General features: G+C 37.2%; 1 long non-coding RNA gene across 1 annotated transcript; it reads right to left on the bottom strand.

Moving 5' to 3' along the window:
- Positions 1–795: 795 nt before the first annotated feature.
- On the bottom strand, positions 796–20189 carry LOC104627067. The gene is made up of 3 exons (XR_738093.1): positions 20105–20189; positions 4440–4498; positions 796–1404 (listed from the first exon to the last, which is right to left on the bottom strand). It is a non-coding gene; the product is annotated as an uncharacterized LOC104627067 (long non-coding RNA).
- Positions 20190–25857: the final 5668 nt, after the last annotated feature.

Below are 25857 nucleotides of genomic sequence, written 5' to 3'. Positions count from 1 at the left end.
AAAAAGCTTTAGATAACATTTGTAATGTTTAAGTTACTAGAATTTATGGAAAAATAACATATTACAAACTATTGGTTATGAGGTTTTACAGTTGTTTAATAGGGAATAGTTTGTCCAAATTTAACTAGCTAAGCTGAGGCTTTTTAGATTACTAACACAAATTAAACGTTTTAAAATGAGAATTTAGGTGTCCTCAAAGTCTTTCCTACATTCTAAAATGAAACTTTCTAAGTTGTAGCCTCCCTGTTTTTATTGTTATATTAAGATAAATTAAGTGAGATTAAAATCTTATTTGATTTATTTACCTTTGCAAATGAAGACCGTTTTAAGGGTTACACATCCTCTGTCTCTGACGAAAGCGACCTCAATTAGTCAAGTCAGAAAGTCTTTAAAAGCTTTGTGTTTATTGCTTCCAGCACGGAGCGAGGTGGTCATTAACGTACCAAAATTCTCATAAAAATTCCAAAGTTGCACTAGTGAAAAAATGCTCAACAAGATGAAAACTAGTCACATCTTTTTCAGAAAATTCATTAGCTATTTTAAACCATTTTTAACAAAAGTATTTTGATTTAGTGTGGCACTCAAGCAGATCCATACCATTTGGATACTTTAAACAGCATTTATGTCTACTGTGAGTATATATACATTTAGTTTTATACCATTTTTTTAAAGAAGTTGCGCAAGGTTTAATATGAGCCTTTTATGCTGATCACTGTTATACATTTCTCCCTGTTTACTACTATTTATGAAGTTTTATTATAAGATAAAGAATAAAATTAATCTCACACACACTGATTTTCTTTCAAAAGTTTATTTAGTATCAAGCAAGGGCAAAACTTTGCTTAACACTACAGAACATTTCAAGACTCGAGTTACAAAATACCACATTATTTGCATTTGTAATTTGCTTCCCTTTTTACGCATGTTTGCAAAGAGAAAATCTAGCAAATGGCTGAAAATAAAAACTAAAAACTAAATTGTTGAAAACCTTTAAAATAAAAGGTTACGCTTATGTTAAAAGAATGGACTAACATATTTAGTAAACCTATTTTTTGTTTAACACTAGTTAATCAAATGTTATTTTTTTGATCACCTATTTTTTCAAATACAGTTTGGAAATAACAAAGTTCCTTGTTTTACATATCTTTCTGTTCAGGTTGTTCTTTCAACAAAATATTTTAAGTTCAGTCCATCCACTCAGGTTTTTATGCACTTTGATTTAATAAAAAGGGATTGTTCATAGAAAAAAATTACTTTGAACAGTATACAGGACTGGTGGAGATTGGATATTTCACAACATCAGACAGTACAATCAGTATCTCGCATATGGCTGGTCTCTGTAGACGCCTTTTGTTGTCCTTGCAGAAGGTGCCTTGTGTCTTGAGTTGGTCCATTCTTCTTGCCCTACAAGAAGGGAAAATATAGTTAGACACCTTCTAATGTTCCCAGACACTGTACTTATTTTTTCCTTATTTAATTGTGAATTACATAGCAACATTTTATTTACTGAAACCAAGGTGTACAAAGTGAAGTCTAACAACCAAAAAATCTAGGTACAACACATCTCTATGAGCTACTTAGAATGCTTTTTCAGCACGTAACAGCAGGGAGTGTGACAGGCTAACGGCAAAAATATTTAGGGCTCTGGCATTCAGCTGGACCTCTTGTTGCAAATACACAGAAACATCAGCTATAGTAGCAGACCTACAAATAATTACGCTAGGATGAAATGAATGGAGGATATGAATTATGTATAAGCAAATAGCTACCCTCAAAAATAAGCTTCTTTGCATCAGTACCAATTTAGGCTTAATTCAAATATGCAATTCAATAGTGAAAAGCCTCAACTATCACTACAAACACCTGTGGCTTTTAACAACCATGGGGCAATATTAATTTCACTATAAACACAATTCCTCTAGACCACAAGAAATAGGAAGGCAGATTATAAAAAAAAACTAAAAGGGCAAGTGAAGTTGCTTGTTTGAATTCTGACAACAAAATAAGTTTTGGAAAAACTTGTGCTATACTTAGTGCTTCATAATCCTACCACACTTCAGCGGTAATAAATCTTACCAAAAAGTATCAAAGTATTGTCTTAAGTGAGTCAGACCTATTGTGCCAGGCATTTACAAGAGGGAAAACACAGGACCAAATACAGAGTATAATGAAACAGTACTTAGTTACACTTTAATTAAGTAAACACACAGAGTACCATATCACCCCCAAGGTGAAAAAAAACAGAAAAAAGCAAAAAACAAAACACACCTAAAACACTGTATGTGCTTCCATATCTAACTGTGAAGAACTGCCCTGCCCTAGGCAGACAGGTGTCCAAGGGAACCAAAACCAGAAACTAAGGGTAGAATCCAAATGTATGGTAACCTAAAATGTAGGCATCATTATTTTGAAAACATAAAAATCAAAGTCAACAGTCAAAGAAGCCCTGAACTTTGAATGGTAACTTGCTCAGAAGTAGGTATCTGAAATTAGGTGACAAGAATCCCATAAGTCAAGGGTCCAATTTCACAATCTCTTCATAGAAGTATCATCCAAGCTACGTTATTTTTAAAAATTTAGATGGTTGTCTGCAGAGCCTAGATTATATATCATACCTAGGTGGTCAGAACATTTGCCTAGGAGGTAAAAGGAACAAGTTCAAATTTGGTTTAAGGCTGAAAGAATTAAACTTGTACCTCAGGCAAGTTCCACAGGAATCTGATAACAGAACAACATATATGAAAAGCAATCTTTGTGCTGCTTCATCACACAGAAATCAAGGCTTATATTAAGCAGGAAAAGAACCCTAGCTTAACCGTAAAGGCAGCTGGCTGAGGAGTAAGAATTAAAAATATCCCAGCTTTTAAGCACCACTGCAAGTAACTGTTTAAGTGTAAAAAGCAGTCTTGTTCACAGCTTAAGGGCAATATTTGGTCCTTCTCAGGCAGTTGGTCAGATCAGTAGGGTAAAGAGTCGCCTTTTTATCAGTTTTCATTTTGGTGCCATTTAGGTCTCTGAATCCTAAAAATACTGATATTCTTCCTACAGCCTCTGGCCTGGCACCCGAGCTTCTCAGAGGGGGAAAGTTCAGGTACTTTCTGAGAATCTGTGTTTCCTCCTGGCCAGCACTAGGCAACGATCTGCTCACTATGCAGTCTTACGAATTTTAGTCTGAGGCACCTAATGTTCTTTACATACTGTAACGATGATTGTTAGTATCTAGTTCTGCATTTAAGGATTTACTTGAGGGTCAGCTAGTTAAGACATAAAGTGTGTAAGTGTAAAAACTTCAGTGGCTGTAACCCATAATCATTCTTCAAGATATTCACAGTCATCCTCTCAACTTGAGTAAATACATCAATTAGTATTCTGATAAACAGACAACCAATTTTAAATGCAAAGCAATGAAAAATCCATATTTTGAACCTTAAATACTGCAATCCACATTTTTTTCCCCAGTCAACTCTATCTACATTAAGGAGTTTCATACTCCTTAATAAATAAATAAATAATTAAAGGAGACAACAATTCTGTATTAGGTGCATTTATCACAACTTCAGCAGGAAGCACTTCCAAATGGAGTTCAAGAAATACACCACAGAAAATTTTAAGTAGAGCTCTAAAAATCACTGAAGCATCAGTTACCCAGAATCACAACTCTTTTACAGTAGTTACTAACAATCCTCAAACATTTGAGATTTGTGATCTAGATTCTATTTCTCTGATCTCTAGCCAGAGATTTAACATTTATCCCTTAAGCAAAGGTGCCTTTTAACATGCTTTATGCTTCTAATCTGTAACAGATTTCTTTAATTAAACCTGTCACTACCACTCTTCTAGCTTAAAAAAGTGATCTTTACCACTGGCATATGGTTTTTTTGCTTCATTACGCATTGTTTTGTCTCCATATGAGTAACCCATTGCCCTCATGTCTATTAGCTACCTAAAGTACTTTCATAACCTTTACATAATGACTCCCTGCTTGATTTCACAAGACTGATGCATGAAAATGAACTAATACAGAAAGACCATACAAGTCTAATACGCACTCAATTAGGCCCCGAGTCAGCTGAGAACTTTTACCTTGTACCATGTTCCAATGCCAGTTGTGCCACACTAGAAGCATTTGCTTTCAGCTGCAAACAGCTCCTCACCTCCATTTTTTTTCCCTTAAATTTCATAGAATGTGACATGAAAAGGGTACTTGCAGCATGATTTGGATTTTATTTTTTTATGTCTTTGATTTTAGTTTCACATGACTGTTAGCTAACATACACAGAAGCCTCTTTTGGTATTTTTCTCAATAAGCACTTGAGGAGCTCTGTGACAGTGGAGTCCCTGAACAGCTGTTATCCACTGCAGAACTGAAGCCTGCCTTATGGAAATTCTCCTCAGATTATATATACTACTGTAGCCATTCAGCTCATAAAGCTACTCACCATATGAGTCGTATGTTTCTTCACTCAGTCCATGGCCATAGTCATAGTAGTCTGCTCCACTGAACAGGAAGAAGGAAGTAGGAAGAATAAGAACAAGAAATAGAGCAGTTACATTTTAAGAAGCAATGCTTATCATTACATGTCCTACCTTTGAAAAGAAAAAAGCTCGAAGCATATAGACATCCCCTAAGGTAAGAAAGGTAAGCATTTATATGACAATGACAACTTAGGTCCTGTTTGTTCATGAATTAAAGGTGAAAAAAACATTTACTTTCATTTAGGATTTATTTTCATCACTGAGCCCCTGGTCCACAGTGTAAATGCAGATGTGTGAATTCTATATTTAAAGTTATATTTGGGAAGGTTGAAGATCTTACAAGTGCCAATGAAAGAAGAGTAGGTGGTGTTGGTACTGAACCAATTCATTTGTCATATAAACTTCTTTTCATTACCTACTGTTGCCCAGTATTTTGCCTTTGCACCTTTGAATTCACTGATAAAAATACAATAAAGGACAAGCAACTTGCTGATCTGAGGGTTATATAGTTGCTATGTGTGTACAAGTTCCAGTGCCTTCAAAACAACACAGATGTACACACATGTAAATCCTACCATTGTAATAGGCAGGTAAGAAATGACGATAGGAACTAAGTTAAAAGCAGAAATCTGCAGTTGTTAGGATTCAGAAGTAAGTATGAATACCAAAACCATGGCCTAAAACAGTCTTCCATTTTCCTTTCTTTTTATACTAAGACCACTGAATGGAAACTGAAAAACAAGTCTCATTACATACTACTTCTCCATTATGCTTTCATATTTCATGTAGTGTATAGCTATGTATAGTCTTTTTACATAGTTGACAGAACAAAAGTCTATTAGACATGTTTGTAGGACATCAAAAGCAAGTCTCAATTGTCTCTTTCCTTTTCTTTCTAACAGCCAAAACCAGGGTTGATGATATTTGGAAAATACAAACTGATGCTACCAAGTCATTACTTTCTAAATAAGAAGGAAAAAAAAAATCACAAATGTACGATCACTAGCATACTAATATTAACAAAATGTTTCTAATCTTAGATTGATTGCTAACAAAATAAACAGAAAGAAAAAGCAATTTATTGCCTTAACATGAATTAGCAGGTAAAGCATTTATATAAAACAAATAACATCACTGACACACAAATAACTGACACAAGACAAAGATCATTTGTTGTGTTTAGGTTGTTTGTGTTTTAGGTGTGTTTAACTAGTTTTAAATCCTATGAAACAATCCAGGCCAGAAATAATACAGTGTGTTGAAATGCATATCTAAAAAGTGTGGATGAGTATGTTGTTGCTAGTATGAGGCTTCCTTAACAAAAACTTAACCAGAATGCACTATGAAGACCCACAAAAAAGTATCTGTATACAACATAAATGTCATCTAAGGTTTGTCAGTCCATGTGACAATGACCCCAGAATAACAAGGGCAAAGTTTGAAGCATAACAAATAATAATTTTGCCCTGCAGCAGCCAGTGATAGGACAGTATTTATTCTGACAACCAACTTAAAACTGACATTCACTATCCTTCCGCACAGTACTTGGTTATTTATTTTAAGGCTGTCATCAAGTTTAGAATCCTATAGCAGCTGAGCCCTATCCCCATATCTGTCAAAGCTGTCAGAATGACTTTTGCAGGGTTTCATTTGAGAGTTCTAAAATTTCTATTAAACAAAAAATTACTCATTTTACAGCGTGTAAACCACAAAATGAGTAAATATCAGAAAAGGAAAAAAATAATCTTTACTGAAAGTAAATCTTTACCCATCTTTATTAACAGACAAACCATTCAAAATTAATAATCTGTCCAAAAGTACAAGTTATAATGGGAAGTTGCCTAGTGCAATTCAATCCTCTCTGACTGCTTTCATTTCTGCTCTCCAAACAATGCCAACACTGTCAATTCAACTGTATGTTAAACAAATGCAAAACTTCAGATACGACAACTCAAAGACTATGACCCAAAGAAAAGGGTGTGTGTACACACAAATGGCTGTAAGGAATTCTGGGTAAAAAGAAAACTTAAAAAGATTATTTTTTGTTTCACCTGTAACAGTCTGAATAGCCCATGGAATTCGCAACCAAGACCAAAGATAACTGAAGTTTGTTTTTTTCTAGAGGAACTACAGAAAATTCTACTACTGTATATGAAGTTACAGCTTACAGAACTGTATTTTTTTTTTCCAAAGCAATCACCTGATAAAAGGAAACCTAGTTAAAGGAACCTGCAATACCAAAGTTCTAAACTGATTGTTTGAACTCCTTCACTGAGATAGCTGAGGTCAATTCTGTTGTGAGGAATTAAGTAGCGATATTAATTAATTTTTCCTCTGGACAGAAGGCATGATGTCAATTTTCGTTTTAAAAGCATCCTTGACAATTATACTTTTTTATACAGGTTCTATGACATCTTAGCATGCTAACTGAAGACTATTCAAACTCTACTTCTCCTTAATGGAATTATTCTGCAAGGGAATCCCTTTTCTTCCTATTCCTTTCATTTTGTCTCATAGAAAGGAGAACGAAACCAAGAACAGGTTCATTTTCTTCTTTACCTCATGTGCCTCCCTCCTTCCAGAACAAGGGAAAAACATGCCATGAGTTGCTTTGAGTTCCTATGTTTTCAGATGTGAAATGTCTTCCTGAGGCAATTTTCTTCAATTTTCTTTTCTTAACTTTTCCTTACTTCTCCAGGTGTCTACAAAGTAGACGGTAACTGCATTACATGGTATAGTCAGCTGAGTTGAAGCATCTTCCTAACCATCAAGTAAACAGGACAAGTGCAATCAACACTGGAGTATCAGCTGTGACTGAGGTCTTTTTGTACATAGACAGCCCTTACTTGTAACACCTCATATTTAACATCTTTTGTATTCCCATTCCAGCACAATGTGTTTGGGCTGAGAAGAGAGAAGACAGACGGAAAAGAAAAAAATGCTTTGATTTTCCATGTCAACATAAAATCCTGGAACCACCTAATGGTATGAAAGGATTAGCAAGCAGCAATAAACTTAAGTACGTAGCTTCTAATTGCTGAGGGCTGGGCATTAATCCTCAATACTTAAAAGAAAGTGTGAAATGAGGCTTAAGTAGTTTAGATGAAGCCAGGGGGAAGTACCTGTGTTCTCTGTTCAAGAAACAGCCTGAGAGAGAATAGCAACCTCAGATTTTAGCACTGCATCCTTGATGAAGTAAAACCTTAGAAAAGCTTTTTTATCTAGTGAAACAGAGGACTGGGAAGCTTCCTGCCGTTCTTCTAGAAGCACTGTGCTGTGAGAAGTATCTTAGAATACTTTAATTTAGAGGTATTCAACATAAGCTTTCAAAGGTCGTATGGAATATGGCCTGAATTTCTCAGGCTTTCCTGCTAAGCTGATCGTTTCTGAAAATATCTTGATGAACCGTAATAGAAGAACAAATCTTTATATAACTGCTCTTGACATGATGGTTAAGTCTTAACGAACTCTTACATTTTAGACTACATTAACTGCTATCTTATTCTGTCTAGAGATGTTGGTATATTCTCTTGGGACAGATATCAACAGAATGGTAAGAGTTTCAACCTAACTCTCATGAAGATCTCAAAATAGGCCATTAGGCTATTTTTGGGACAATCCTAAAACAGGCATGTCAACCGCACAATCTAAGTGTTCTATAGTATTTCCAAAAAACACACAAAGGCAGTCAAAATACATTGTGATTAATGAATGTGATTGCCATAGCCCTTTAGATTTGATACAGGCATCCTTTAGAATCAGCATTATGCCATTGCTTTGTTTGAAACAAATGTAGTAAGTCAGGGAGCCTGACTGCTAAGGGGAGAGGAAAAGGTCTCAGATTGAAAGCTTCTAGTTTAATGGAAAAGCCCAGACTTAAGCATTGACAAGCCTGGTTCTGGTTACTGGGTTTAAACACCAAGTTAACAGAAACTTGCTTCATTTTCAGTGATGAAAAACAGCCTTTGCAAACAGTTCAGCTTCTTGTAATGCTCACCAGGATAAAACAGAAAAACTTCTGCTTTTTCTTTTGCACATTAGTATCACAAGTAACTTTGGGACTGACCACTTTAGACAGAAGCTAGGATAGTTTCAGAAAGTGATGGAAACAAAACCTTCTAAACACAAAGGTTTCCTTTTGTGGTAAGAGTAGCTCCACAAGTATCACCTTTGTCGTTCTACACAGAGGTCACACAGAACAGCAAAGCAGAAAGAACAAACAAGGAACTCTAGCAATAGGTCTTATGTGATAGACTGTATTGGGTTTGCATGGCAAGGTTTTGGTAGCCCAGGGGCTGCAGGTGTGGCAGGACTTGTGGCGCCATGGGGAGAGAAGTCCAGGCTGGAGCAGGTTTGCTGGCAGGACTTGCGACCCCATGGGGGATCCATGCTGGAACAGTCTGTTCCTGAAGGATGGCACTCCATGGCAGGGACCCAGGCTGGAGCAGTTCCTGAAGAACTGCAAGCCTGTGGGAAGCACTCACATTGGGGAAGTTCATGGAGGACTGTTTCCCATGGGAGGGACCCCACACTGGAGCAGGAGAAGACTGTGAGGAGTCCTCCTCCTTGAAGAGGGAGCAGAGACAACATGTGATGACCTGACTACAACCCCCATTTCCCATGCCCCTGAGCCGCTTGGGAGGGAGGGGGTAGAGAAATCAGGAGTGATGTTGAGCTTGGGAAGAAGCGAGGGGTGGGGGGAAGGTGTTTTAAGATTTGGTTTTAGTTGTCATTATCCTACTCTGATTTTCATTGGCAACAAATTAAATTAATTTCCCAAGTCAAGTCTGTTTTGCCCATGACAGTAATTGCTGACTGATCTTCCCCATCCTTATCTTGCCCCACAAGCTTTTTGTTGTATTTTCTCTCCCCTGTCCAGCTGAGAAGGGGAGTGTTAGAACAGCTTTGGTGGGCACCTGGCATCCAGCCAGGGTCAACCCAGCACATAGACCCTGACTGATATGATCACATCTGAACAAAACTTTTCCACAAAGACAAGATTCTTTCTATCATTCCTACCAGATCTTCACGCTCAGCTGCTTCTGATATCAGAAAGCATCTGTCAACAGTAAACAAGAAGAGTGTCCCAAACGTTATTGTCAAGACAATCACTGTAGTGAAACTTCTCATAACCCCATAATTGTCCTGAACATTGAGTACCTGTTCTTAATGATTCTGTGGATCACTAGTACACTGTATTCTGTAACTGAGCTAACATCAGGATAACAAACCCAGGATATCAAGAAGAGATTCACATCTTTTCTTGCATCTTGCAGATAGATTTTTGTTTAACGCCCAATTCTGCCACTTCTTAGAAGAAGTTTCTTTGGTACATACTCTCATCCTGCATCTCAGTTTATGTCTGTAAAACAGATAATGATCTCACAAAGCAACTGAGACCTATATGTGAAAGCTGTATCATTTTTCTGTATTCTATAAAATCTTCCTTAACTTATATCCCATTGTACTCTCATATGGATAATACAAATAGCAATACTATTACCTATAGTCCTAAAAGATGACCAGAGTGCCCCCTCAAGGATTGCCTTAGCTATCACTACTTAGAAATTACTTTTTATGGCAGAAGTTGTAATAAGTTTTACTTCTTAAGAACAGTGAAATGCCCTCCAAGGCATCTACATTCTGGTGCTACCTACCAGGCACAGACCTATACAGATTTTCCCAAAGCTAACAGTTCAACTATCTGAAACATACAGTCACTTGCTGTCTATGAACTCATTCAGTATTCTGTCTCCCTCTCCACACTCGTGTCCCATGTCTTAAAATGGGAAAGGTAAATGGCAATTAGCAGAGGTGACTGAAGCACACTAATAAGGCTTCTTCTCAGGAACAGCAACACAACTACAGCTTTACCTTGAAACTATGAATAGAATACATCAACAATTCATTCCTAAACACAAAAGTGCTAAGTAAAATGTCAAAAATTCACTACAAACAAGAAAGCACCATTTTACTAAAAACTCAGGCTGCCTAAATACTAAAATTTTACTTTGGCCTGTGAATTAGAACCAAGCCCCAGCCATCCCCACAATACATTTTTCTGGTTCACAAGGCAGCTTGGGGGAAGCAAACTAGACTGCTATCAGAGGAAACTAAACTGGAAGCCTTAAACTACCCAAGTGTGTACCAAATGTGTTCCAACTGCTAAATGGGAACAGAGATGTGAACCAACATGAATATTAACATTGGCAAAGGATGTGTTTTCTTCCCTTTCCCTCCAGACAAGACTACTCAGGACAGTGGAAGCAGCAGAGAATAATGAAGATCTGACAGGTATCAGTCAAAATCTTTAGACTATCCAGTGCCATACTGGAAAGGGCTGTGGCTATTATTCCATCTAATCCTTGGTTATTCCTCTTGAATCCCGCATAAGATGCTGGTAGAGATCTAAGATGATACTAGCCACAGACTGGAGTACAAGACAACACTGTCTTTAATATATCCTCATCCACAAAAACTGCACAGATGGTATGTCACCATTCTGTCATTAGAAATACTACTCAGTAAGATATACAACATACCTTCTTGTTTTTCTAATTTACTGAAGTGTCCTGATTTCAGCTGGGATAGAATTAATTTTCTTCCTGATAGCTGGTTTAGTGCTGTGTTTTAGATTTAGGATGAGAACAGTGTTGATAAAACACTGATGTTTTAGTTGTTGCCGAGTAGCGCTTACACCAAGTCAAGGACCTTTCAGCTTCTCGTGTCCTGCCAGCAAGAAGCTAGGAGGGGACACAGCCAGGACAGCTGACCCGAACTGGCCGAAGGGATATTCCATACCATAAAATGTCATGCTCAGTTTATAAAACCGGGGGGAGTTGGCCAGGGGGGCTGCAGCTTGGGAATTGGCTGGGCATCGGTCAGCAAGTGGTGAGCAATTGTATTGTGCATCATTTATTTTGGATATTCTTTTATCTTTTTTTTTTTCACTTCCCTTGCTGTCCTATTAAACTGTCTTTATCTCAAACCCACAAGTTCTACTTTTTCTGCCCTCGATTCTCCTCCCCGTCCCAGTGATGAGCGAGCAAGCGGCTGCACGGTGCGTAGTTGCCAGCTGGGGTTAAACCACAACATGAAGGAACAGTACAACTTTCATCAGTTTCCTATAAATTTGATATCCTTACTCAGTTGACACTGAAGAGCATGAGAGAAAAAATATCATTCCATTCCAGTTTTATATGATCATTCAAAAATAACTGAAGTGCCATCAAGGAAGGTATTTCGTTAAAGAGATTGTATTTAGCTGTTTTCAGGGCTGCACAATCATAAGCATCTGACAGATCTTAAAGCAATTTATTACCATCTTTGAGATCTTTCCAGTGGTTCTCTAATGCCCCTTATGCAGGCAGGGCTTGAGCCTTGCCTCTGCAAGTACAATAAGGAAGACCCTCTTCCTCTTGTGTTAAAGATAATTCAATCCACGTAACTGCTAAGACTTGTTTGCTGAGCTTATGTGGGCTCTACTACTTTTATCAACATATATGTTCCAAGCACATTGCACCTGACAATTACACCACGATAAACCTCAAATTCTAATGGTTACTAAACTGTATTTTTCATTGTCTGCCAACTGAAGGATGCCAAAATTGTGCTTAAGAGTCCAATTTACAGCTCCCAGTATTTCTTCTAAAATAAAATACAAGGAGAAGAAACAAGTAAGACCATTTTGAATCTTTCATGCAACCATCTCCCATTTCTAAAGTTGCCCAATTAAATATATATTTCCTCACCAATGGAAAGAAGCACTATTTTCCTTCCCTTGAAAGCAACCAAATACTACAGGATAGTCTAAGAGAAAAAGCTGCAATTTTCGATTACTGCTAGTAAGCAGACATGCAACGTTGACTTGTTAGCCAGCAAAATAGCGTCAAATCTACAAAAACATGTTCTGTGACAAAAATACATTCTGAAGGGACGAAGCCTGATTTCTCATGCCTCTTTCATTCAACTAATAGACACTGGCTTCCAAGAAAGTGTAAGTTTCCACTGAAGTTCCTTTCCACCCCACACTAGAGAAAATACATCTTCTCTACATAATTCTTCACTTTCTACTGCAGGCATGAATTTATGATGCTGCCCTTTCTCTAGCCAGAGAAACTATGCAGTCTTTCTTCCTTATCGTGGTATCTCTTAATGAAACCAGTAGAAAGTTTATTATGTAAGACATTTGAAAAGTTATTTCTGAATTAGTAACTTCAACTTGTAAGATGTGGAAGCCTGATTATCTAAGTTCTGTCTCCAAAGACAATATACCTTGCAGCACTGCTGCAGCACCCTGCTGAGGCCTCGCAACAGGATACTCCCCTTTCTCTTTGTTACTTCCATCATCCAAGCTTAAACTACTTTTTTTAAAAAACATACTGCAATTAAATCGAAGTTCTCATATAATTACGGTACTTTTAATACCACAAATTACCATTTACAACTACAATATAGCATTCAATATTTCAAAAATATTCACCATTAATGAGTTTTTCTTTCTATTAAGAACTTCTGAAAAGATCTTATTTGACCTACCCATTTCTCATGTTTTCACCTGTGTAATCAGTCAAGGAAAAAATCCTAAATCCTACCAAATACTCAGCCTCTTATAATTATATTGCGGTAATTCAAGCACACAGTTTAAGATGCTGTACAATCACCTGAGTAAAATTAAACCAATCACACATAATGAGTAATCTCATTTTATGAAATAATTCCTTTTGTGGTTCCTCAAAAAGTTTCATGTTACTACTATTTGTACTACTATAATACACCTACGTTTTCTCCAACAGGTATCTAAATGTATTTTTAAATGCATTTTCATTTGTTTTCTAAACACTGAGGAGTATTTCTAGTTAAGTTTAATAGCAAAGCCATAAAGAAAACCAAAACAATTTTTTTGTATCTAAAGCATTTTACTGAGTGTAATTAGTACAAATTGAAAGTATTCCTAACATTTCTTAAATAGTGAAATAATCAACTACTGTCAAAGGATTTTAAATCCTTTAAATCAAAGGATTTTAAAAACCTTTTCCAATTTCATGAGTGCAGCATGTGATATACTTCTGTTAAGATTAATTTTTTCTTTAAACATCTAAAACTTTAAAGTTTTTTCCATCATTAAACTTGAATTGCCTTAGTCTTATTCCCATTTACTGATGTTTCAGACCAGATTTCTGTAAACCTGTTTAAAAAAAATTCAATCACGTATGCTAGACTCACAAAAATATCTGTGCTATTGAAGCACTTCGGAATATTTTACCTTGTCACTTTATAACAGGTAACAAAAAAGAAAACAATCTATCTAAACGTGAAGAACTAGATCTGAAAAACTGCAGAAAATAATCTCTTCCAATCATAGGAGGGTAAAAATTTAAGCAGGAAACCACATGGCAGGGATTTTCCACTAAAAGATACATTAACTTGTTTATGCTAATGCTTTTGAGGCTTTATTTGCACAGAATTATAACCTCCAGTAAGCTCATACATACCAGGTGTTCATAAGCAACAACTGCAAAGCTCTAGCCATTTGCACTATCCCCAGAAATCAAGCTGCTGTGGATTGACTTGATTTATAAGTCAGAGCATGAAATACAAACAGCTACTAGCATTAAAATCCAGAGAATTACATCTTGAAAAGCTACAGTAACAGACACTGTTTTGCATATAATGCATATTTATACACCCTGGAAATGCACGATTGCTGACAAACTTAACAACGTAAATTTAAAACACTGAGCACCACAAACAAAATGTTAGCAGTTAACTTTCAAATACCAGTAGCAACACCTCCATAAGCCAATTTCAAATCCATATACTCGGCTCTTCATGGAAATCCTCTTCTTACAAACAGCGATGTTGTCAACTTTTGCATGACTGCTGAGCACAGGTTCATAATACACCCGAAAATTTGAGTTCCTAGTGGAAAGTGAGCAGGGTCTTGCCAAGAACTACATATAGGCATCAGCTTCTCTCAAAACTAAGGTGCCTCTGGAGTGGCATGAAATCAGGGATTTAGAGATTTTCAGGATTTTAGCAAACCAATTCAGCTGTATTATTTAGGCGTCAGTTGAACAATGGCCACTGTTGGATTTCAAGGTGGTTTCTAGTCCTCTTTTCAACCATATCCAGTTACTTAGTTCTTAACTACCACAAACTATGAAACACAAACTTCCTCAAACCTTTCAAGTAACAGGGTCTTCGTGCAAGGTCTTCCCTACTTCGAATAAATTTTATGTCTTGAATCAGTCACTGTTGAAACGAGCAGTAAAGAATAAGGCCTCACTGGATGGCACTCATAAATCTGAGCTTTTAACACGCTTAGGAATTACCACATGGGCAGTTATCTTTTTATGCTTTTAGACAAATAGTTTAAAATAAAGCTGCAGCATGTACTTCTCACTTCCCAAGACATTAACCAATAAACAGAGTGAACTAGAGGCACTGAATAAACAAAGGTATAGAAAAGCGAATTTGCCAATTCCTTCAATTCAGATTAGCTTGACTGGATGGCTCTACGGTTTACAGGCAGCTTACAGGTATCTGAATGTAACACGTTCTGGTATGATTTGAAATGGTAGCAACTATTGTTAGATATGCAAAAGCAGCGGCACAATAGTTGCTGCCGAGTGAAATCTAGAGCATTAATAGGCAAGTGTGGAAACCAGGAAACCATAGACAACACCAGCAATTACGCCAAGTCCTAATCTTCCCCTTTTATATCAGTGTTTAGATTAAATTCTGCGACAGAGTGAAGGTGAGATCACCCTCATTGAAGACCAAAACCAGGTGTAAAATTAAGTTATATTTAAGCATTGAATGACTACATTACTACATGAATGACTTATTCTTGCCCCTAAACAGACACAGGCATATAGTTATACAAACTACTCCTTTTCTAGTTGAGATTGCTGATGTCTGCCATAGCTAAACAATGAAGCTAGACAGAAGCTTTTTTTTTTTCCTAGGAAAAGTATTGAGATTTAAATGCTAGCAGAGAAGCCTAGAGAAGTTATTTGAAACTTCGGAGTGCAATGAAGCAGACAGATTGGGTTCTCCACATTTTTTGTAATACAGTAACTGTGTTAGCCATTCTCTCTTGATAGTAAACTTAAAAGCACACAGTAAACCTTTAATGCTGTTGGAGAGGTAACAAACTCAGCCCCCTTTCTCGGCAACCTCATCACATAATCTGAATTTTAGTAACAAACCTCATTCTCTGGCATGTTAAGTCCCTGCAGCATCTGTCACTGCTATGAATGGTTGATCATAAGTACCTCTGTAGTCATCTCAATGCTATTAAGCAGATGGCAGCGCTAAATCCGAATGATGTAGTACATCTCCCTGGTGGACTTTGTTTCCATACACTACCATTATTCTACAATTCCTCAGTGATAAATCTTATGTATTCTAGAGAACATTAAACAGTGAACTGACAGTGCCAATTGATTTATTAGCATCCATTTCCCTTTGCCCTATTATAGTCTTCACAAACACTTGCGCAGATCATGTATGGAGCCACTAAGGGACAAAAGCACTTTTGCTCAATTTGAAACATATTTCACAGATTTAAAATAAATTATTTCTTCATGCTGAAAATGTTAAGAGTGATCTACAAATTTAAATGAAGACTGAACTAAATACTCCTGCTTCCTCCACAATATTCTTCTCTGAATTTTCATAATAAAATTGTTCTGGCGTTAACATCAGGCCATTAAAACACCCACTACTTTTCGCAATAAATGCAAGTAAAGGATTACAGTTCTAGATAGATTTGGGGAAGATCTTTAAGAGCCAGCTAGGTCTTGTAAACAAGCATACATATGTGCTAGTGAGGGTTGCTGACACATCTACAGGCATCTGACATGAGAAATTACCAGCACCGGCAGTCCCATGAGTGTGGTGTTTCACACTTGTAATTCACATTCTACCATAAGATGCCAAAAAAGTTTTTGGCATACAACTGCACATATTAAACTACTACATACATACATAGATAGAAATTTTACGAAGGAATTAGGGACTGCATAACATGAAATCTGCTCTGCATGACAGAGAAACATTCAGCCTAGTCTTGGTGCTCTCTTTGGCTAGGCGTTGAGTATCAACCATAAATGATCACAGCTTTTGACAGTGTTCGTTATGCTCTATTAAGGTAAAACTATCTTGGCTGCTTTACATGTTTGTTAGCCTTTGATGTTCAGAAATTGAGAAATACTTTGTTAAATTAATTTTGTTATAAAAAACCCAAAACATTCTAATACTGAATAGCCCAGTTGATTAACTATCCCAGTTTATACTGGTAAAAATACCATCTAACAATCCTCTGCAAAAAAATATATGTATAATTTAGTCACATCTCTTCTAAAAATGAGTCAAGGTATCTAGTAAAGCTCAGTACAGCTCCAAAAGATATTTGAAGTCTTTTTGACCATAAAAAAAAATTCTGTTAAAAGACATCCTGAAGCACTATCTGGGGCTTTGTTGCACAACAACAATAAGAAAATATTTTAAAGGAAAACTATTTTTTTATAGGATTACAGGGCATTAAGATAGATGAGAACTTGGAGAAAACTGAGGTTTCTTTCCCTGTTAGTGCTGTGACAGGTTTTAACTAAAGCTTCAGATTGTCAAACACAAACAAGGATACAGTATCACACAATGTCAAATAAAATGCCATTAAACTTTTAAACACACATGATTTGATAGGAGCAAGCAGTTAGATTATAGAAAGGAAGAATTGTTTGTAGAGGCATGCAAACTACCTTAATGCACACACAAATATGCAGTATGCTATTCTTCATATCTGAACTATTCATATCACCCATCCTAGTCCATCTCAGATTTACCCATTTCTGGAAAACACACTAGAAACATCAAAATTAAAAGCAATGAAGGAGAGCCATACTGTGTTGTACTGAATGGTCAAATTTGGAGAACTTACATCTTTAACAGAAGAATCACTAAAATAAGCAAAAACTTTAAAAACAAGTATTTCAACTGTCTCCACTGTATGACACATGTACATTGTACACAGTGTACACACACTTGTGAACGTTACTCAAGTCTGATGAGGTGCAGGAAGAGGGTTCATATACTGAGAAACCACTGCAAATAATTTAATGAGCAAACTCATCTTTTCAGTTTCCTAGCTATTTGTCAAATTTCCTCTTTAATACACAAAATCATTAATATCAGTCTTCCAGAGACATTAATATCAGAAGACATACTAGAAATACTATTACTTTTTGAGTAATAAAACTTCCAAAAGGAAAGAGGAAGAGTTATTTATACATGATGCATTTTAAACATGTGAATGCCCTCTATGCTCAAATGTATTTTCTTTCCATGCTTCGTGCAGGCAAAATATGAAGAATGATGTAAGGCTGAACTATGAAAACAATACACTTTTCACTAATCTCCTTCACAGTAAGAACACGGTAATGCACCTAAATATGATAAGTATCTCTTAGTGGTTACAAAATGACATTTTTGCAATATGGGGTACTACTTGATATTCAGATTAAAGATAGGAATGCTGCTCTAGGTAGCTCAGATGGCTGTTTATAGTTATTACTTTTTGCCTGCCAATAGAATCCTAAAAATCTTTTTGCCAAGCCAGAATATATGCCAGAAAATGAGTGTTGACACGCCATGAGAAACGTACAAGTGAATCATTTCGTGTTTCCTTTTACCATGAAGCACTTACTAAAATTAGGGGAAAAAGATGAAGTAATCATTCAGAAGCTAATGAATTTAAAAAATCTAACAGTATATGTATTGTGAAACTACAGGCAAAATACAAAGCAGAGCAATCATTTTATGAAGTATCTCCTGCCAGACTGGGCTGAACATGTGCATATATTACACCTAAGAAGATTTTATATATTCTGACATATTAGTCCTTTACAAGAGCAATTTAATTTCTTGGGAAATTTGCTTTTTGCTAGTTTTAGTTCAAAGGAAAAAATCTTAGTGAAAATGCTCGACATGGAAAAAATATCAAATCCAAGTAATGTTTAGTTTTGGCTCAGGCAAATGACTTTATAATGAAGTCCAAATGTTTGTGTGCAATAAACCCATTTACCAACACTAGAAGCCATAAAACAGAACAGAATTACCAACATAAAAGTTGAGGACTATTTTGACAATTTTCTTTCTGGGAAAAAATCCATTACAGCAGCTGCTCTCTAAATGTAACATCCTACAGAGCCTCATGTTTTGAAGGTCCTACACTGCTGGTTTCTTAAGTCGTATTATTTTCATCTATTTTCAGTAGCTTACAAGCCTCTGTAGGAGCCAAGTACCAGACACAAAGGTATTTTCATTGTTAGTTCTCAACAGTAATGACACTTGAACTTTCCACTAAGTTTTTTCACATTGACTGAATTGCTGGACACAGGAAAACATTCATTTGTACAACAAAATTTAAATTAGGTGTGTCAACACTACAGCAAAGCAGATGTCAGGTGTAAACAGTTTTAACTTTGCTGTGAACAGTTCTGTACTATTTCAGATAAGTCTATGTTATAAAAGAAGGGTCTTAAATATTTAGAAGGTAAAACAGTCTAATCACTATCTATTTATCAACATCACAATATCCACCAATATGTCCCTTTCCTACTGTCACATTCTTCCCAGAGAGCAAGGTCTGAAGCTCTAATCACCCCAAATAACCAAAGCAGTAATGCAGAACTACAACATTTGATGTTATTTTGCCATTTTTTCATTTTCAACCATTTGAAGTTTATAGCCAATAAAAGAAATTCTCAACAACATTACAAAATCTACTACTGTTGAAACTATGAATGTCTGGTCTAAGAGAAAAAAGTGTGAGAATAAATTACAACTCAGTAAAAGGTGCACAGAAGGTCGCCTTCCAGATCTGCACATTAGTAGTACCTAATAGTGGGGGCAATCAGTCATTAGTTCAAACTACCAACCAACACAAGTAGTTTGTACTTCATACCATTTTTCCCATCATTAGGACACATTAATATTCCCGGTAACTCATGGAGATTTCAGATAGTGACTCTTTTGAAGAAAGCAAAATTTTAAGAAAATAAAGAAGTGCTTAAAAATACTGTTGGGAATGAAGTGGGGAAAGGAACACAAATGGCAAGAGATTCAAATTTGTCACAAAGACAATTACACAGAGGAGTAAAACTAAAAGGTGTACTTCTTTTACAGCCAAATAAAGGTAAAATACTGAAATATAACCACGTTTAAGTAGTAAGAAAATGCAACAGCTCTGTGTTTCAGATTATTTAATACATCTTATAAAGTTTTTTTCCTCCTTTCCCCGTCCTCCCTCCCCCAAAATGATTCAGAATTAAATTTTCCTGAGTTTCCTTTTTTTTTTCCAAACTTTTGAAAACTTTGATTTATTATTTGTCATCAGTAAAACTTTATTTCAAGTTCTCACTTCTATTTCTTTTCAACCACTCAGTTAACTTGACTTTCACATTTACATGGTACTAGAGACAAATAACACTGGGTATTATTTCTAATAAGCCTCTTATAACATTTTTGCTGTCTAAGATGAAATTGAAAAAATCTTTAAGTAAATCTAACTTTCCAACCATAGAATATTTCAAATGTAGTTACAGCACATCTGGAGACTTACCTTTGTGCTTGAGCGCTATAGCTGTTATCATAGGAATCATAGCTTTGTTCATCATAAGCAGTTCCATAACCATCATCATACTCCTGAAATGATATAAACGAAAGGTAATATTAACTGTAAGCACACTCCAGAAACGAAGTAGTAACCTAGTTCTAAATATGAAAGACAATACTCTCCTGAAACGCATATATGACAGACATACACCATGAAATGGCAAAATCTTAGAGACTTTCATTTAGGAGGCCATACACACCTAAGACTATAATTACTTTAAAGGTGTTTTGAACTACTGGCAATGTGCTTTGAAAAAGATTTTTTTTTTTATTTAACACTGGCTTGTGCAGAGACAGTGCAAATGCTTCATGTCTCCGTGTACCTGAATCTGAGATGAGCTACTGATGTTCAAGAAAGTTCTGGGAAGCATCTCAGGAATCCAAACATCTGAATAAATATTGTACAACTGATTTAGGCAGCTGACGTGTTTCTGGACAATAAATTCAATATTCTACATAGACTACTGACGGGAAAAAATTCCTTAGAGATAAGACTAGTAAGAATGATGGTTTTACTTTGAATGCCCTCTGTATACTCATCAACCACTGTGAGTTCAGCACCAATTAAGAAACTAGAGGTAAGGATTTCTTACTCCTCCCACATTATGAACATTATTTAAGTACACGCTGTAGTAACACTCTTCCCAAAATAGTACTGGGTTTAAACACCAAGTTGAACAAACCACTATCTCCAGCTACAAGCCATACAGAAGTTTAAGCTACAAACAAGTGACAAAGATGCTGTGTTTTCCCAGAGAAGGATGAACTACAGAAATGCAAAGAAGTGTCACCAATTTATTGTTTCATCCAATAATAAACCTGAGCTAAACACATGAAAAGTAGAAAGGGCACCTCCCATTGTACCGATTCCTAGAAATCCTAATATCCAAATAGGCCAGAGACCTTGATGGATATTTAGGGGTCCCTTGTCCATTTTTGCCAGATGAGAATGACCTAATGAGAAGACATTTGGAAGATACAGGGATCCAAAGAAATGAAAATCAGGCATCATCTTACATACGGTGTTTTCTGAATAAGCATGTATCAAACTCTGGCAACATAAGGATAAAGTCTCATGAAAGAACAAATTCTTTCCCAGAAAAAGGAACCTTTAAGAACAGGTTGCCCAGAGAGGTGGTAGATGCCCCATCTCTGGAAACGTTTCAGGTCAGGTTGGACGGGGCTCTGAGCAACCCGATCCAGTTGCAGATGTTCCTGCTCACGGCAGGGGGGTTGGACTAGATGATCTCTGGAGATCCTTTCCAACCCAAACTATTCTGTGATTCTATAACAATCTTTTAGCAATGGCAAAACAAAACTGAATATCAGTATTAATTAGGTAGGGCTGACAAATGATCAACTGTCCAACTCTAGTACAAAAAACATCTCCACTGATTGGAATCTGACAGCTTTCTAGACATTGTAAGGAAAGCTTTCTACAGTGGAAGACAATGACATCCTCGAAACAAATAGGAAGTTGGGAATTTGCTAAGAGTTTTTAGCATTTCTTCAGTCCCTTGAAATTGCTTATATGGAAAACCAGGCAATCTGCACATCAATACTGCTTCACCCCCACTAGATCAGTGAACATGATTGTTTCCCAGCAGTGATTAGTAGAAGGGTGTCTATGAATAATTGCAGGCACAAATGACTGACAGGCTATTCAAAGGTCTGAAAGAAGAAACGAGGATTATTCCAATTGCCTGTTGCAAACAAGGATTCTTCCAATTGTTTTCCCCTTCAGTAATTCATTGTCCTGAAACTGAAAGTTAAAATAGAGTCTTAGCTTGTTCTTTGCCCATCTGATATGGATTTTTCTTGATAAGCCACACACTAAACCATTGCTGCCTGGCAGTTATTACGAACAAGTAGTTTGTTACTTATTGATGCAATACACAGACATCTGTTAACAACAGAGACATTGATCAACAGCAGAAGCTGGCTGAGCCAACTTACTCTGTTCCAGAACATTTACATGGCATTTGGTCTCTTTTCACAGCATCTACTAACTGTGCACCAGCCATCCCTAAGAGGGACTCCTAAACTTCAAACCGTGCACACCCAGCAGTGACAACAGATGAAAGCTGAGGACTGAAATTAACCTTTTAACATGTTAGGAAATCTTTGTCACCAAGGAATTTTTGGAGAGTTCTTAAATGTGAGTAGGACTGATTGCTTATGTTAACCATTTTACTAAAAAAAAAAAGGATCATAAAAGAAAAGGGGAAAACAACCTACTCAAGTTATGGTGTATCCATGACTTCTTGAAGATGAAGGAGCGAAGTAAATTTGTAATAGGAAGACCCTTAACAAGATGTCCAGCACAACAAAAAGAATTTTGGGGAAGTCTGTGCTGTATCAGACTTAAGTGCTTCTACTACTAGCATTTCTCTTACAGAGAAATTTTGCCCAGAACTCAATATCATTCACCATTTTGTGTGTAAATAAATTGGCTACTGCAGAAATTAAGTCCTGCATTATTATATTGTTGAAGGTGGCTCTTATAAGCTTCGAATGGAAAACAGTTTATACGTGGGACTCTTGTCACTTAGCATTAAAAAGATCAACCTGTGCTGTTGCGATTACTATAATCTGCTTAAATAGATCAATTCTTCCTCTTTATTGCTGTACTTACATTTATAAAAACAAAAATTTACATTAAAACCAAGACAAACGTCATGTGCAACATGCTGCAAAAATAGAATAGATTTCAAGAGCTGCTCTCAATGCCTTGTTCTGCTGAGATAAGAGATTCAAAATCCAAAACATTTGTTTACTCTGTACTATTCCCTTGCAATAGCAATTAGGCAGGGGCAGCTGAAGTATGTTGCAGTGCTTTCCCTGAATTAGGTCTGACAGTATTTTGTCTTAGTCACGCAGTATTCGGAAATTTTCAGTAGGTTACAAATACAGCTGGCCAAGGATAAATGTTTTATATTTCAGATTAAATCCGCACTACTTGAGTATTTTCTTTCTGAAACACAGACCTCTCCCGGATTCAGTAAGCTTTCTCTAACTTTATTTACTATCTATGTGAAATATCCTTGGCCATCTGGCATATTTCAGTACTAGAAAATACCAGGCTAAGTTAAACGAAAATAATGATCATTTTTACACATATATAGTGTGTCCTGAGGGAACTGGCTGATGAGGTTGCCAAGTCACTCTCCATGATGTTTGAAAAGTCATGGCAGTCAGGGGAAGTCCCTGATGACTGGAAAAATGGAAACATTGCACTCATTTTTAAAGAGGGTAGAAAGGAGGACTCGAGGAACCACCAACCTGTCAGCCTCACCTTTGTGCCTGGGAGCATCATAGAACAGATCCTCCTAGAAACTATCCTAAGGCACATGGAGGACAGGGAGGTGATTCGAGACAGCCAGCATGGCTTCACCAAGGACAAGTCCTGCCTGACCAACCTAGTGGCCTTCTGGGATGGAGTGACCACATCAGTGGACAAGGGAAGAGCTACCAATGTCATCTATGTGGACTTTTATAAGGCTTTTGACACAGTCCCTCACAATGTCCTTATCTCTAATCTGGAAAGATGGACTTGATGAGTGGATGGTTGGGTGGATGAGGAACTGGTTGGATGGTCACATCCAGAGGGTAGTGGTCAATGGCTCAAAGTCAGCTGGAGTTCAGTGATGAGTGGTGTCCCTCAGGGGTTTGTACTGGCACCAGTACTCTTCAATATCTTCAATGACAGACAGTGGGATCGAGTGCACCCTCAGCAACTTTGCAGACAACACCAAGCTGAGTGGTGCAGTTGACATGCTTGAAGAACAGGATGCCATCCAGAGGGAGCTGGACAAGCTCGAGGAATGGGCCCGGATAAACCTCATGAGGTTCAACAAGGCCAAGTGCAGGGTCCTGCACCTGCATCGGGGCAACTCCCAGTATCAACAGAGGCTGGGGGTTGAAGGGGTTGAGAGCAGCCTGGCCAAGTAGGACTTGGGGGCACTGGTGGACGAAAAGCTGGACATGAGCCGGCAATGGGCACCTGCAGCCCAGGCGGCCAACCGTGTCCTGGGCTGCATCCAAAGCAGCATGGCCAGCAGGGTGAGGGAGGGGATTCTGGCCCTCTCCTCCACTCTGGGGAGACCCCACCTGCAGTGCTGCACCCAGCTCTGGAGCCCTCACCACAGGAAAGACATGGACCTGTTGGAGAGGGTCCAGAGGAAGGCCACAAGAATCATCAGAGGGGTGGAACACATCTCCTGTGAAGAAGGGCTGAGAGAGTTGGAGTTGTTCAATGTGGAAAAGAGAAGGCTCCAGGGACAGCTTCTTGCAGCCTTCCAGTACTTAAAGGGGACTTCTAAGAAAGATGGGGACAGACTATTAGCAGGTCCTCTTGTGATAGGACAAGGGGTAATGGTTTTAAACTAAGAGGGCAGATTTAGACAAGATCTAAGGAAGAAATTTTTGAAGAATGAGGGTGGTGAAAAACTGGCAGTTTGCCCAGAGAGGTGGCAGATGCCCCATCCCTGGAAACATTCAAGATCAGGCTGGACATGGCTCTGAGCATCCTAATCTAGTTGAAGATGTCCCTGCTTATTGCAGGGGGGGTTGGACCAGATGGCCTTTAAAGGTCCCTTCCAGCCCAGAGATTCTGTAATTCTATGTTTATGAAAAGGGACAGGAGAGAACTTAGGTATGCACAGGTATCATGTACTAAAGTACATCACAGATTCACTGACAAGCATTGTTGTACAGGTTTCTTTCTGTATAATACAGTAAGAATTACACTTTCGTGAGTATTTTAATTGGATTTTTTCTGCTGATTTTTCAGCATGTGTCAAGTATTTATAAAAGCATTCATTTTTGTATTTAAAGCCATTATTCTTCATGTGGAGGATAGCATTGGTCTTCCTATCACCTATCCAATGCAATACAATGGACTACCTCTCTACTCCAATTTGACAGGTGTATAAGTAGCTCTTCTTAGAAGCACTGTAATCAGAAAATTTACTGGTGAAGCTATATTTCTTCTCCCACTCCGAAAAAAGCTGAAAGCCCAAACAAGTTCATATTTTCATCCCATAAATGGGAACATTTTGTTTGTCATTCACTATTCTACTTCTCAGGATAACCTAGAAAATTAACCGTCATCAGATTTAGTCTGATCAAAAGAAGGCAAGTGTGCAGTACAGTTTGTGTTTACAACAAAAACATAGAAAAAGATGAGCTGAAAATGCTAAAGTCCTCTTAAACTTCAGGTATTTTACACACATTTGAAATACTAACCAGGATGGTGTCAAGAGCAATTCTCCTGACTCCTGTTAATTTCAGTCCTAAGAATCTTCCTCCAAAGTAATAGAACAGCTATAATTACAACACAGATATGAAAAGAATATGAAATTACTCTGTAAAAATCTCAGACTTTATTAATAATTCTTGTACTAAGCCAGCCTATAAGCCAGAATCACATTATACTTCCCCTTAAAGAGTGCTTCTGCCTGCAGTTACCCCAGTGATAGTGCCCACAGTTGATATAAATCCGAAGAGCAGCACTGGTAACAGTAATTGTTCAGTGCAAAGTGCAGAAATTTTTAATGAACAGAACCAAAGGCAATGTGTAAATATGCACCCTTCAAATATATTAAATAGTAAGTTACTATCGCAGGTCAAAAGATAAAAGCAATGAAAGCAATCTTTGCCAAAACCTCTGCATTACGGAAAACATTATAAATCATGCTA

This window comes from Phaethon lepturus, unplaced genomic scaffold (genome assembly GCF_000687285.1).
Source record: "Phaethon lepturus isolate BGI_N335 unplaced genomic scaffold, ASM68728v1 scaffold5819, whole genome shotgun sequence".
Taxonomy (NCBI): Eukaryota; Metazoa; Chordata; class Aves; order Phaethontiformes; family Phaethontidae; genus Phaethon; species Phaethon lepturus.
The sequence above is the reverse complement of the archived record's forward strand: the minus strand, read 5'-3'. Positions and strand labels throughout refer to the sequence as shown.